Genomic DNA, 15,196 nt, shown 5'->3' with positions numbered 1-15,196 from the left:
TCTGAAACAGCCTCTTTTGGGTAGCTATACTTGTTAGAAAATTCTTACCACTGCATTATTAAGCTGAGAGTCCACTGCCTTTCTGTAGCTTTGAAACATTGGCCCTTGATGCAACCAAGGAAAAGCCCACTTTTAACTGGTATGTAAACAACTATCACTACTCCCTTTACATAGTCTCTTAGGGTTGAAAGGAACTTTCCTGATCATCTGTTCACATCCTTGGCTATGTGCCAGTAGGTATAGAAAGTGTGCAAAAAAACAAGGCATTCCAAGACTACAAAAAAACAGATGCAGAAAGCAGGTTGGAGAACGAGATAAGATATTCCATAGATAACATGGTCTGAAGAATTCATGAATACAGGCAAGACTCAACCCCTAAATATACATTAACTAGATACTGGTCAGCTGTTTTCAGCAAGGCCAGAAAGCAGTGTAATGCATTCCCTATAACCAGGACATAGCTATTTGAGTTCCCACGAAACTTCTTTTGGATATTTAAAAAATCTTTTTGTTGTTTTAGAGTATCATTTTGATAAATCTTGCTGTAAATGTGTTATAAATCTGATCTATACTATTTGTTTTCAGCAGATACCAATAGTCCTTAACAGTCATATACATTTCACCAAAATTTTATTCCAAATGCAACATTTACAAAGAAAATATAATTCTACCTGCTTACTCAAATTATCTGAGTTTCATTTATGAAGCATGAAGACTTACCACAGCCCTTCCCAGGGTTCTGTTCTTTTATTTTGTTTTAAAAGTTTATCTACTCCCACGACTTCAACTATTACTTATATCTTCATGATTCCCATATTTTATATTGAACCCAGACCTCTCATTTTAGTCCCAAATCTACATAAACACTGTCTTCCGGACATTTTTAACATCATGTCTCACAGATACGTCAATTTTTCCTGAACAAAATTCACTATCTTTCTCCCATTTTGAAAACCTTCTCTTCTTAAGAAGAACCAGTATCCCATTTGAATCATCCAAGCTAATAACTTGATAACTCTTTTTATAATCTCTCCCATTGACACTGTAACTGAACTAACATAACTTTGGTCCTTGGTGAGTCACAGAAACTACAACAGATGGAAGTGTCACACAAAGTAAACTTTTATTTGCAGCAAATAAGGAGATCATGGAGAATAAACTTCCAAAGCTTTGGCTCTCTAACCAAGGGTGAATGAGTTTCTTTCATTTAGGTTAGGATAAGTATTTAGATACAAAAGCCTTGTCATTGTATGTAGAGGTGGGCATGAGTTCATGCATGCACCTTAAATAAACATGCCTATACATACATTGTATGTTACATAAATGAGATTTGTGTTCCTCGGATGGAGATTTTAGTATTATAATGAGGTAAAGGTAAACTGTCAGTCGTTCCATGGTCCATCTATGCAGGCGTGAGCTGGGTTAATCTCAAATTAATCTGGCTGATTGAACTCTCAGCCCAGGAAGTTGTTATTGCTTGAGGGGTAGTTTCAGTTTTCTTCCCCTTGGGTCTTTTGCCTGAATTAAGAGATAGGCTAGAAAGATCTTAAGGGAAAGTGTGGGACAAAGGTCAGTAGGTACAAGCAGGTGAGCAGTAAAGGTCAGGTCTTGGGGTCTAACTGGTGACATAACTTCTCCCCCATCAACCAGCTAATGCTAAGTGTTGCTGATTCTATCTCATTAACCCCTCTAGTAAGTATTCCTTCTTCTCCAGTCCAGTTGCTCCTGCTTTTCTTCAGGCCAGTAAGGTGTTGGTAAATCAGGTCTCCAAAAAGAAAGCCCTGATTTGTGTTTGTTGAGATCTATGGTATATATAGATACTCCTACCATGGCTGATTTCAAACTATCACCTTGATCACCATCCCTGAAGTTGGGAAGATATATATATATATATATAATTGATTATCCAGGCCAGTACTGGCTCCTGTGTGCCACTGGTTCAGGCTCTGACATCTTTTCCCAAACTCTTATAATATTTTTCCTACTTTTGGGCTTACTTCCCTCCTAATCATAGTCCACACTGTCACCAAATCAATCTTTTTAAATCTCATTTATTCACTTGTTTATTAAGACAAACTCCATGCCAGACAATGATCATGCTTCTATATTTGAAACTTTCAGTGGATCCAGATTACCCATAGAATCAAGTTTAAGTTCCCATACATGGCATACATGTCCTCCATGAACTGGCTTTTTTGTTTCCCCTATAGCTCCCATTTGTCATTTCACCTTTGCTTTAAAATAATTTATTATTTAAATACCTATTTCTTCTTCTAAATGAAACCACTTCATTTGACTCTGAGTTTACTATTGCATTTTGTGTGATATGCCAAAGTTCTGGAAATCACTGGATAAGAGTACAGACTCAGAAGTTAGATCTAGGTTTGAATCCTGCTTTTGTTATTTACTAGCTGAGTGACCATGCCAAATGACAATTTCTCTGACCCAGAGTTTCCCCTTCCATGAAATGGGGATAATAATGGTTGATTCTTTGGATTGTTACAAAGATTAAATTAAAAAATGTACAAAAAGTTCTTAACAGAGTCCCTGGGACATAGTAAAAGCTCAACAAATAGTGGCTATAATTATCCTTATATTATTCATAACAATTATTATTAGCTTTTAAATAATTATAGATATAGTGTGAATTTCCCCCAAAGTCAGATTTGCATCATAGACCTGTTATTACTTTGTCATTTTCTGTCCCTATTAAATTACATACACTAATTAGTAAGTTGTGGATGTGAAAACATCGTCTTCCAATTCATTGTCTTAATGCTTTCCCCATTGTATAAGACTATCCCTCAGACTCATTCAACACACATCATTCCAGCCTCAAATATCTCTGAATCTTCTATAATGTGTGAGCTTATATTATTTACTTGTGACATATCATAACTGCTCTGGTGTTTAACCTTTTTTTTTATGTGCACATATTTCCCCTTAAGCTCTTGAAGACAAGATCAAGTCGTATGCTTCTTCTATCACCTGTAGTACCTAGCATAGTATATTGAGCATGACAGATGGGTAGAGGGAGGGAGGAAGAGCAAGACAGAGAAAATGTGAAAAAATTTGTATCTGAACAAATTACTTACATACAAATTTCGCCTCATAGAAAATAGCAACTGCCTGTTAGAAAATAGCAGCTGCCAATAGAAGGGACAGTGGGATTCAATGCAATTCCAATCAAAATTGCACCAGCATACTTCTCAAAGCTAGAGCAAACTATCCTAAAATTTGAATGGAACCACAAAAGATCCCGAATAGCCAAAGTAATACTGAAAAATAAAACCAAAACGGGAGGTATCACCATCCCAGACTTTAGCCTCTACTACAAAGCTGTCATCATCAATACAGTATGGTATTGGCACAAAACAGACACATTTACCAATGGAACAGAATTGAGAACTCAGAAGTGGACCCAAAAGTATACAGCCAACTAATCTTTGACAAAGCAGGAAAGAATATCCAATGGAAAAAAAACAGCCTCTTTAACAGATGGTGTTGGAAGAACTGGACAGCAACATGCAGAAGAATGAAACTAGATCATTTTCTCACACCATACCCAAAAGTAAACTCAAAATGGATAAAGGACCTGAATGTGAGACAGGAAACCATCAAAACTCTAGAGGAGAAAGCAGGAAACAACCTCCTTGACCTCCACTGCAGCCACTTCTTACTTGACACATCCCCCAAAGCAAAGGAATCAAGAGCAAAAATAAACGATTGGGACCTCATCAAGATTAAAAGCTTCTGCAAGGCAAAGGAAACAACCCACAAAACTAATAGGCAACCAACAGAATGGGAAAAGATAGTTGCAAATGACATATCAGATAAAGGGTTGATATCCAGAATCTATAAGGAACTCACCAAACTCCACACCCGAAAAACAAACAACCCAGTAAACAAATGGGCAGAAGATATGAACAGACACTTCTCCAAAGAGGACATCCAGATGGCCAACAGACACATGAAACGATGCTCAGCATCCCTCCTCATCAGGGAAATACAAATCAAAACGACACTGAGATACCACCTCACGCCAGTCAGAGTGGCTAAAATGAACAAATCAGAGAACTCTAGATGCTGGCGAGGATGTGGAGAAACAGGCACCCTCCTACACTGTTGGCGGGAATGTAAACTGGTGCAGCCCCTCTGGAAAACAGTGTGGAGGTTCCTTAGGAAATTAACAATAGAACTCCCCTATGACCCAGCAATAGCACTGCTAGGAATTTGCCCAAGGGATACAGAAATGCTGAGGCATAGGAGCACATGTACCCCAATGTTCATAGCAGCACTCTCAACAATAGCCAAAACATGGAAAGAGCCTAATTGTCCATCAACGGACGAATGGATCAAGAAGATGTGGTTTATCTATACAATGGAATACTACATGGCAATGAGAAAGAATGAAATCTGGCCATGTGTAGCAACATGGATGGACCTTGAGGGTGTTATGCTGAGCGAAATAAGTCAGGCAGAAGGACAAATATCATATGTTTGCACGTATAGGAGGATTAGGAGGAACTTAACGGAGGACTATGGGGAAGACGAAGGGGGGAAATAGTGGGGGAAAAGGGGAGAGGCAAACCATGAGAGACTCTTGAATGCTGACAAAAACTGAGGACTGATGGATGTGGGAGGGGATGGGCATGGAGAGGGACACTTGTGGGGATGAGCACTGGGTGTTATGTGGAAACCAACTTGACAATAAACTATTTGTAAAAAAAAAAAAAAAATAGAAGGGACAGTGTGGAGATAGGAGCCATGAAAATTTTGGAAAATATATATGAAAATAATGAATACAGTTTATTGATACTTGCACACTGGTACAGTTGAAGATAGCAACAATAAATACAGCTGTAATAAATAGCAACATCAGTCAGAGACCAAGATAATTCCCTACTGAATAATGGAGTTAGATACATTGATATCACTCAAAGAAAAAGTATTCTTTTAAAATATAACAATTTAATGCAGCAAGAAGGAATAAGCTTATCTTTTTTATAAATCAAGATTTTGATTAATTATAGTAGAAAAGTATGCATGATTTTCCTTCAAAGCATTTCGTTTGGGGCGCCTAGGTGGTTCAGTCAATTAAGCATCCAACTTCAGCTCAGGTTGTGATGTCACAGGTATCAGTCTCTGTGCTGACAGCTCAGAGCCTGGAGCCTACTTTGGATTCTGTGTCTTCCTCTTTCTCTTCCTCTTATTCACACTCTGTCTCTTTCGCTCAAAAATAAATAAACTTAAAAAAAATTTTAAGACATTTTCATTTACTTAGAGTTTATTATGACCACACTGGAGTTTGCCTTAAAATTGTATACAAAGGATGGAAGGGAGAGAAAAATTAGAAAGAAAGCTCTTTTGCATGTTAGCAGTTCCCAGATATCCAAATTGGTTTATAAATTATTTCTCAATTAGAACAAAGTCTAGATGCAGCCTTAATTATTAAGAGCACATCAAAGTTATTTTTAGCCATTGCTGTGGCAGCATTATGCAAAATAAATATAGCTTTTCTATTTTAAAGCTCGTTCTATGAGTCAGCAGGAGGTAGGACAAGCAAAAAGGATAGCTACAATTTTACGCAAATTATAAAACTCAAATTTATATTGCTGGATATTCCTGAAAGCTGACTTAAAGAGAGGAAGAAACCCCAAATGATTATATTGATAGAATAATGCTATTAATAAACAAGATAACTTACAGTATTTGCCCTCACATTATTATAAAACGCCTGATTGATTCATATTCTATTTTATTGCTCAAATATATGCCAAATATTTTATTTCTTATTTACATCCTTTTTTAAAGATTTAATTCCAGTTAGTAAACACACAGTATTATATTCAGGTGTACAATATAGCAGTTCAACACTTTCATAAACACCCTGTGCTTATCACAACGAATGCTGGGGCGTGTGGGTGGCTCGGTTGGTTGAGCATCTGACTCTTGATTTCTGCTCATGTCATGATCCCAGGGATGGGATCAAACTCCATGTTAGGTTCTCTACCCGCTTAAGATTTTCTCCCTTTCTCCCTCTACCCCTCTCCCCTGCTCACACTCACTCTCTTTCTCTCTGAAATGAAATGAAATGAAATGAAAACACAACAAAAGCACTCCTTAATCCCCATCACTTATTTAACCCATCCCCCCACCCACCTCCCCTCTGGTGTGTGCCAAACATTTTAATACATTATCTCTAATCATTCAAAATCCTACAAGGTGGAATTCTTTGTATTATACAGATATGAAAACTGGTATTCAGAGAGAGATATATAGGAGGGAATCTTGTTCTTGTTGCATCTTGTTAAAAATTTCCACCTATGAATCCATAGTTTATAGCTTTGAAATTATATTTGATTGTTTGTAAGGACAATATAGGCTAGTGAGTCATCAGGTTACAGTAGTTTCTTTTTTCAATACTCATATTCTATTCTTTTCTATCCCCTTAAAGACTTTCTTGACTTTTTAACTAATGAGTAGACTGTTAAAATAACATCTTAAGGGGGTGCCTGGGTGGCTTAGTGAGTTAAGCGTCCGACTTCAGCTCAGGTCATTAGCTCACTGTGGCTTCGAGCCCTGCATCTGTCTCTGTGCTGACAGCTCAGGGCCTGGAGCCTGCTTCAGATTCTGTGTCTCCCTCTCTCTTTCCCTCTACCCGACTCATGCTCTGTCCCTCTCCATCTCTCAAAAGTCTGTGAGTTCAAGCCCCGATTCAGGCTCTGTGCTGACAGTTTGGAGCCTGGAGCTTGCTTCAGATTCTGTGCCTCCCTCTCTCTGCCCCTCCCCTACATGCATTCTGTCTGTCTCTCTCTCTCTCAAAAATAAACCTTAAAAATTTTTTTAAAAATAACATTTTAAGTTCCTTTATTCATTCATTCATCCGGTCATTTAAAAACATTTAAGCTTGAATTTTTTTAATTATACACAAGCATCCACATGTGTGTGAATGTATTAAAAAGTGTGCAAAATAATACACACAAAATCGGGCTTACTGGTGATTATACCCGAGTATTGCATGAGTGTGTAGGTGGTACTCACTTTTAACTTTATAGAAATCATTATTGATTTACCTTTTCTCCCAAAATATAATAGTAATATTTATCTTTTATAATATTTTTTAATTCAGTTCCTAGTAGAAACCAGTACTATGCTAGATACTGCAATAACTTCTAAAAATACAAAGATGACTAAGGCATTATCCATCTGTTTAAATCTGCCTGGGGGAGGAGGGGATGGCTTCATAAAGCAGGTGACATTTGAACTGTTTTTTTTTCAAGTAGGGAAGGGTAGCAGTGCATTTCAGAAAAAAAGAAACTGTAATTTGCAAGTCACACATATACATGAGACCATGGTGTGCTTTAAAACTCTTTTTATGTATGTAGAAAGGAATGGTATGTCACAAATCCAAAAACGTTGGGCAGTGTTAGGTTCTGAAGGGCTGTGTGTAATATGCTAAGGAGTTTGTTAACAAAAGATAGACAACTTTTTAGGCAGGTTAAACTTGTTTTTAGATAAACCTGTTTGGTAGAGCACAGAAGGTGATGGGAGTGAGGAAACTGTAAAGAGGAGTAAAGAGGCTATTGCTATAATCCAGGAAAGAGATTGAGAACTACATGCTGCTACAACTCATAATCCAAAGGCATTTCTCAGTACAACGAGCAAGCCAAGAATGACTTTGACAATTCTAGTATGACAGACTGTTCCAATTTAAATCCTATACTGTGCTAAATAAATATCCCTAAACAAATGTTTTTGTTACAGAAGTTTGTCAGCTAAAAACTTACACTGACTTTTTATAGGCTATCAAATCAAGGTTCCACATTCAGTAGATCTGCCTTCTTCACCTGACCTTTACTCTCATTAATTGCACAGACCTACTAATGCCACTATTTATTTCTTATTTCTACTTCTACTTTATTATCTTTGCTTGGTTTCACTTATCTTAATTAATGCCTTCCCCACTTAAACATGCCATTTAAAATTCCAAGTATCTTCTGTTGCCTATTTATTTATTTATTTATTTATTTAACATTTGAATTCTTGTGTGTCAGATACTGTGTTAAGTGCCAGGGAGTGAAAAATGGGAAACACAAAGTATTTCACAGTTAATGATACTGATAACGCAGCATGGTAAGGGCAATTATAAAGATACACACTGGGGGTAGAGTGATATCAGCATTATGGCTGAATAAGACATCCCTCATCTGTGTCCCACCCCCAACAACAATTTGACATCCATCCATGAACACAAGTGCCAAGGTGGGAGCTGTGGGATCTAGCACTATTTGCCAAGGGACTTGGGAGGAGTTCCACTCACCTGTGTGATGGGTGATAGGCATATTGACCTTAGTGTCAGCTGTGGACACTACAGTGGACTGTGAACCACTCCAGTCCCTCTAAGCCACAGTATAGCCCCTAAAAAACACTGTCTTAGACCATCAAGGCCAAAGGAGCCATTGTAGAAGTTCAGGTTTCCAGAAAAAAACCCTCCAAGACAATATTGAAAGCAAAAAAACCACACACACAAAAACAAAAAGCATTAAAAAAAGCAAAAACAAAAACAAAAAAAGAGTTTTGACACATTGGAAAAGGTAAGAGGAACAGAGTCATCACCTCTTCCTTAAGACAGCACAGCAAAAGGCCAAGAGAAATCTGAGCCCATGATTTCTCCAACAAGGACAAGTGACAGTATGTGAGTGATCAATCTACTTCCCCAGTGGTGTAGAACACTATTAAAGGAGCTCATTTTTCTCTCAGCCCATCCAGAACACTGAATCATAAACTTCAGGACTGGGGAGTAGGAAGAGGCTGAGGGAGTGTCAGATAAGATTTTCAGAGAGCAGTAGAGGAAAGTGGGTATTACTAATAGTGTTGTGGACTCCATCAAGAAACCAGCCCACCAGCTTTTGGAGATGCCTCACCCATGGATGCTCCCAACTGCCATGGTCACTCACAGCCCTCCTTGCAACACACACACACACACACACACACACACACACACACACACACCTCTTTTGTTCTTACGAGCAAACTTTGGTGAGCATTCATGGAGAGACAGCTGGAATCTACAGGCCAGAGAGAGACAACAAAGTTGAGCTTTAATGCCACCTTTGGGAAAACAAAACAGAAGCTGTCAGCACTCAACCTGGTGCCTTACAGGATCAAGATAAAGCATATACACTTAAGAATTCTGCCACAAGAGAGAGCAAGAAGCATGAAACAGATATATCCATAGGAGATCTGAGAAAGCCTCAGAATCCCTAGCAAGGCTGATGGAAGTTATTTCTCTCCTGAAGGTAGTTAGTAAAGACTAGGGGAGGTGCTATGTCAGGTGTGAAGATGGCAATGCAAAACTTTGAGAAACATTAAAAAAAATAAAGGAAAATGATGCCACCAAAGGATCACAATAATCATCCAGGAAGATGATTCCCAAAACATAGACATCTGCAATTTACCTGGTAAAGAATTCAAACAGCTATTTTAAGGAAACTGAATGAGCTACAAAAAGGGGGGGGGTGGCACCTGGGTGGCTCAGTCAGTTGAGTGTCTGACTCTTGATTTCAGCTCAGGTCCTGATCTCATGGTCATGAGAGCATGCCCCAAGTCGGGCTCCATTCTGGGCATGACTCCATTCTCTCTCTACCTTTCCCCCTGCCTCTCTCTTCCTCCCTCCCTCTCCCTCTCCCTCCTTCCCTCTCCCTCTCCCTCCCTTCCTCTCTCTCTCCCTCTCCCTCTTTCTCTCCCTCTCCCTCTCTCTCTCTCTCTNAGGTCCTGATCTCATGGTCATGAGAGCATGCCCCAAGTCGGGCTCCATTCTGGGCATGACTCCATTCTCTCTCTACCTTTCCCCCTGCCTCTCTCTCTCCCCCTCCCTCTCTCTCTCCCTCTCTCTCTCTCTCTCTCTCTCCCCCTCCCTCTCTCTCTCTCTCTCCCCCTCTCTCTCCCCCCGTCTCTCTCTCTCTCTCTCTCTCCCTCTCCCAGCACACACACACAAAGACAATTAAACAAAATCAGGAAAACAGTATATGAAAAAATGAGCAGTTTAACAAAGAGATACAAATCATAAAAGACTAAAACAAATTCTGGAACTGAAGAATTCAATGAATGGAATGCAAAATGCTATGGAAAGCATCAACATCACAATGAAACAAACAGAAGAAAGTCCCTGTGAGTCAGAAGACAAGAACTTTGATGTTATTTAGATGGAGAACAACCACCACAAAGAAAAGAATGAAAAAGAGTGAAGAAAGCCTACATAATCTATGGGATATCATATCATAATCTGAAAAATTATCGAAATTCCAAAAAGAGAAGAGGATAAGGGAGAAGAAAGCTGAAAGAAGCAATTGCTGAGAAATTTCTAAATCTGGGGAGATTTGGATTTCCAAGTTCATGAAGCTCATAGATCACCAAACTCAATTTAAAAAGATTGTCTCCCACACACAATAAATAAAACTGTCAAAGATCAAAGGCAAATAGAAAATCTTAAAAGCAGAAAGTGGGCTCCTGGGTCGCTCGGGTCAGATAAACACCCAACTCTTGGTTTTGGCTCAGGTCATGATCTCATGGTTTGTGAGTTTGAAACCCGCATCAGGCTCTGTGCTGAGAGAGGGAGCCTGGTCTCCCTCTCTCTCTACTCCTCTGCTGCTTGCTCTCTATTTCTCTCTCTCTCTCTCTCTCAGAAAAAAAAAAAAAGGCAGAAAGAGAAAAGAAGTTTGTAACTTTCAAGGAGCTACCTAATAAAGCTATTAGCATATTTGTACCAAAAATCTTGCAGGCCAGGAGAAAGAGATGATATATTCAAGGTGCTGAAAGATTAAAAAAAAAAAAAAAAAGTGTCAATCAAGAATATTCTATCTGGCAAAACTGTCTTTCAGAAATAGAGAAATAGACTTTCCAGACAAACAAAACTTGAAGGAGTGTATCACGAATATATCTTTTTTTTTAAGTTTTTATTTAAATTCTAGTTAGTTAACATACAATGTAATATTAGTTTCAGGTGTACAATATAGTGATTCAAAATAACCATACAATATCTGGTGCTCATCACAAATGCCTTCCTTAATGCCCATCACCAATTGAACTTATCCCTCAATGACTTCCCCTCTGGTAATCATCAGTTTGTTCTCTATAATTAAGAGTCTGTTTCTTGGTCTTCCTCTGTCTCTTTTTTCACCCTTTCTTCATCTGTTTTGTTTCCAAAATTCCACATATGAGTGAAATTATATGGTATTTGCTTTCTCTGGCTGACTTATTTCACCAAGCCTTCCAATACAACTGACTTATAAGAAATACTGAAATGAGTTATTCAAGAAGAAATAATAAGACACTAATTAACATAAAAATATACAATACACTGGTAAAGGTAAATATACAGTCAAATTCAGAATACCTAATACTGTAATATCGAGATGTGTTAACCACTTAACTCCAGTATAAAGGTTAAAGGATAAGAATATTAAAAATAACTATTGCTATAATAACATTTTAATGAATACCAATATAAAAAGGGGTAATGGTGATATCAAAAACATGAAAGGTAGAAGAGTAAAAGAGCAGAGGTTTTGTATGCAGTATATAAGATGTTGTGAGATGCTTTACATAAGCCTCATGGAACCACAAGTAAAAACTTACAACTGATTACAAACAACAAAGCGAAGGGAATTGAAACATATTCCTACAGAAAATCATCAGTTCACAAGAAAGGAAAGAGAAAAGAAAAAGGGAACTTCAAAACAACTAGACATGAATAAGATAGCATGAATAAGCCCTACCTATAAATAATTACTCTAAATATGGATGCATTAAATTCTCCAAAAGAAAAGCATAGAGGGGCTCAATGGTTTTTAATAAAAAGGACTATATGCTGCCTACAAAACACTCACTTTAGCCTAAGAACACACAGGCTCAAAGTGAAGAGATGGAAAAGACAGTCCATGCCAAGTAGAAGCCAAGGGAGCAGTGGTAGCTATACTTATATCAGACAGACTATACTTTGAGCCAAAAACTGTAACAAGAGACAAAGGTAGTCAATATATCAAGAAGATACAACAATCTTAAATACATATGCATCTTATATTAAGCACCTAAATATATTAAGGAAATACAGATCTGAAGGGAGAAAGAGACAATAATACAGTAATGGTAAGGGACTTCAATATAGAACTTTCAAAAATGGATAGATCACCAGATAGAAAATCCATGAGGAAATATTATATTAGAACTATAACTTATGACCAAAAAGTTCTAACAGATATCTATAGAACATTTCTCCCAACCACACCAGAATACACAATCTTTTTAAGAGCACTCAGAACATTCTCCAGGATAGATTATATAATAAATCGCACACACACACACACACACACACACACACACACACACACACAAATATCTCAGCAAATTTAAGGAGACTGAAATCACACCAAGTATGTTTTCAGACCACAATGTTAGGAAACTAGAGATCAATAACAGGGGAAAAGCTGCAAAATTCACAAATATGTAGAAATTAAACAACACAGTCCTGAAAAACGAATGGATCAAAGAAGAAAACAAAAGGGAAATAAAATAATATTGAAACAAGCAAAAATGGAAATACAACATACTAGAATCTGTTGGATACCTCAAAAGCTGCTCTAGAAAGGAAATTTACAGGGATATACACCTACACTAAGAAAACAGAAAGATCTCAAATAACCTAACTTTATACCTCAAGGAACTACAGAAAGAGGAACAAATTAACCCCAAAGTTAGAAGAAGAAAGGAAATAACAAAGATCAGACCAGAAATAAATAAAAAGAGACCAGAAAATAGAAAATATCAATGAAACTCAGAGCTGATTTTTTGAAAAGATAAACAAAATTGACAAACTTTTAGCTAGATTAAGAGCAAAAGAAGACTCAAATAAATAAAATCAGATATGAAAGAGGAGGCATTATAACTGCGAACACAGAATTACAAAGGATCATGAGACTACTATGAACAATTATACACCAACAAATTGGATAACCTAGAAGAAACAGACAAATTTCTAGAAACATACAACCTTCCAAGACTATATCATGAATAAATAGAAAATTGAAACATGCCAATAATGAGATTGAATCCATAGTCATTAATTTCCCACCAAAGGAAATCCTGGGATAAGATAGATTCCCTGGTGAATTCTTCTAAACATTTGAAGAATCAATAGCAATCCATCTCAAACTCTTATTTCTAATCTTTCTGAAAATCTTCCAAAGTTTTGAAGAGGAAACATCCAAGACTCATTTTATGAGGCTTGCATCACCCTGATACCAATGTCAAAGAAGGAAACTACAAGAAAAGAAAACTATAGGCCAGTATCCCTGATGAACATAGATAAAAACTTCTAAACAAAATATTAGCAAACTGGATAGTTCAACATATGCAAGTGAATAAATGTCATACACTATATTCATAGATAAAAGTTGAAAATCATGGTCATCTCAATTGGTTCAGAAAAAGCATTTGGCAAAATACAACATCCTTTCAGAATAAAGGCTATCAACAAATTGAGCATAGAAGGATTATGCCTCAACATAATGAATTCCATATATGACAAGCCTTCAGCTCACATCATACTTAACAGTGAAAAGCTGAAAGCTTTTCCCCTAATAACAGGAACAAGACAAGTGTTCCCACTCTCACAACTCCTATTCAATACAGTACTGGAGTTCTAGCCAGAGCAATTAGGCAAGAAAAATAAATAAAAGGCATACAAATTGGGAAGGAAGAAGTAAAATTATCTTTGCAGATTATATGATCTCAAATCTCCTAAAGACTCCATCAAAAAACCTGTTAGAGTAGTCAACAATTAAAGTTGTAGGCTACAAAATCAACGTACAGAAATCAGTTGTATTTGTATACATGACATGAAGGGTCAAACAATATCACAAAAAAACAAATTTGGAAGACCCATACTTCCTGATTTCAGGTTACAACAAAGCTACAGTAATCAATATAGTATGGTACTAACATAAAGAATGTAGATCAGTAGAATATAGAATCCAGAAATAAACCTGTGTCCAGCTGATTTTCAACAAGGGTACCATGACCATTCAAAACAAAATAAAAGTCTTTATTTTTAAGGCCTGGTGCAGGCCTGATCTTTAGAAGGGCTTTCTTAAAAGACTAACCCTCAGCTGGCATCTAGAACTTGGTTTTTAAATTTTCTTTATGTGCAAAGGTTGTACAGGCTGTGCTAGCCTGACAAGACCATGTAAAAAACAATATGATTTATGGTGAACACCTGCTTTTCTTTTGGGAGATTAGAATTTGGAGGACAAAGGGTGCCTATATGATTTAGCCCCCAATAGAAACCCTAGACTTTGAGCTTTAAACAGGTTTCCCTGGGCAGAAACAGTGTGCCCACATTAATACATTTCATTGTTGGAGGGAGTGCACTCTATGTGGCCCCTTCAAGGATAGCACAGGAAGCCTCCACTTGGATTCTCTAGACTCTAGTATTTTCCTCTTTCTGATCCAGCTGTGTATCTTTGCTGTGTCATTATAATAAATTTTAGCGAGGAGTATGACCATAAGCTTAGTCGTGTGAATTGTATTGACACATTGAATGTGTGAGTGCTCACAGGACTGTTAAAATGAATGAGTCAGAAGTGCTAACACAAGTGGTGTCACAACTGTTTCTCCTAATATGTATACTAAAAGTTTTTAATACTGTATTTCATACACAACTTATTGTGATCCTTTGCACTAAAGAGATCATCACATAAATAAATTATACGGGGAAAGCATAACAGAATAATAAAGGCAACTTCCTCCTGAGGTAGAAAAGACACATCCCTTCCTCTACAAGTAGAACCTAAGAGAGTGCTAAAATAAGTTTTTAAACAAATGTATCTTATTGTAAAGAAATGTCTCCAAATGCTAATACTTTTAGATGAATATTCCCTCCTCCTATTAGTTCATTTACAATTTAAAACTATATTCTTACATATAACAGGATAATGGCAGCAGAAATTTGAATGTAATATAATACAAATAAGTGATACAATACTCTTAGGATGTCATGAAGATTCTTTTACACCATGATTATTTCTTCAACCAAAAGCATCAGCTGTCCACAAAAACTTTTTTAGACAGTATACAGTTTTATAATTTTCTCCATTGCTTGTTAATCCACTGAAAATAATTTCATAATGTAACATTT

The sequence above is a fragment of the Hyaena hyaena genome, unplaced genomic scaffold (genome assembly GCF_003009895.1).
Source record: "Hyaena hyaena isolate Hyena2069 unplaced genomic scaffold, ASM300989v1 scaffold_2019, whole genome shotgun sequence".
NCBI lineage: Eukaryota > Metazoa > Chordata > Mammalia > Carnivora > Hyaenidae > Hyaena > Hyaena hyaena.
The sequence above is the reverse complement of the archived record's forward strand: the minus strand, read 5'-3'. Positions refer to the sequence as shown.